Raw genomic sequence first — 857 nt, forward strand, 5'->3', positions numbered from 1 at the left:
GGCAGGGGAGGGGCGGGGGCGGGGCCCGTGCAGCCAATCGGCGAGAGCTCCGCTCTGCGCCTGCTTCTGGGAGTTGTAGTCCTCGCCCTGTGCTCCTGTCCTGGGTAGGGTAAGGCGTTCCTGGGCTTGGAAAGCACAAGTTCAAACTCAAAGGAGATCCCACGTCTTTTTCTACAAGCTGCTCTGGCTGCTGTGGTCCGGTGCTTAGGTCGTGGTGTGACTGACATAAAGTACTGTAGGCAGAGCAGGACCAGGGCCAGGTGAATAAACATTGCTTTGGGCACAAAACTTAACAGGGTGCCAAAAAAGTACGTTATCAAGATAAATAACATTTTAAAAAGTCAGAATCAATGCAAAAATTCATAGGGAATAAAACTATCAACATTTTATATAAAAACATGGTCTGACCCTGCACATTTGTGACTCGACTCATTCCGTTCACAGCGGCCCAGGACCTGGTAGGATGGTCAGCTCCCTCTTTCAAGACACACTTCTCCAACTGTGCCCCAGAGGAGACAAACAGTCTTGGCCTCTCCGTTTGGAAAAGGAGTACATAGGAAGTCATAGAATGAGCGGATATATATATATATAATTCTTCCTACATGCCAAGCTCCATGCTAGGCATCATTTAATACTTATAGTAGTCCTGTAACTAACAGAATGTCAATCTTGCAGCTGAGGAAAGTCAGGCTTAGGAAGGTTTAATGATTTTCCCAAAGTCACACAGTTGATAGGTGGCAAACCTGGGACTTAAACCCAGGATCTACTACCCAGCAGTTCCATTTCTGGGAATTTATCTGAAGGAACCCAAAACACTCATTTGAAAGAACATGTGCACCCCTATGCTCATTGCAGTG

The sequence above is a fragment of the Desmodus rotundus genome, chromosome 11, assembly GCF_022682495.2.
Source record: "Desmodus rotundus isolate HL8 chromosome 11, HLdesRot8A.1, whole genome shotgun sequence".
NCBI classification, from domain to species: Eukaryota; Metazoa; Chordata; class Mammalia; order Chiroptera; family Phyllostomidae; genus Desmodus; species Desmodus rotundus.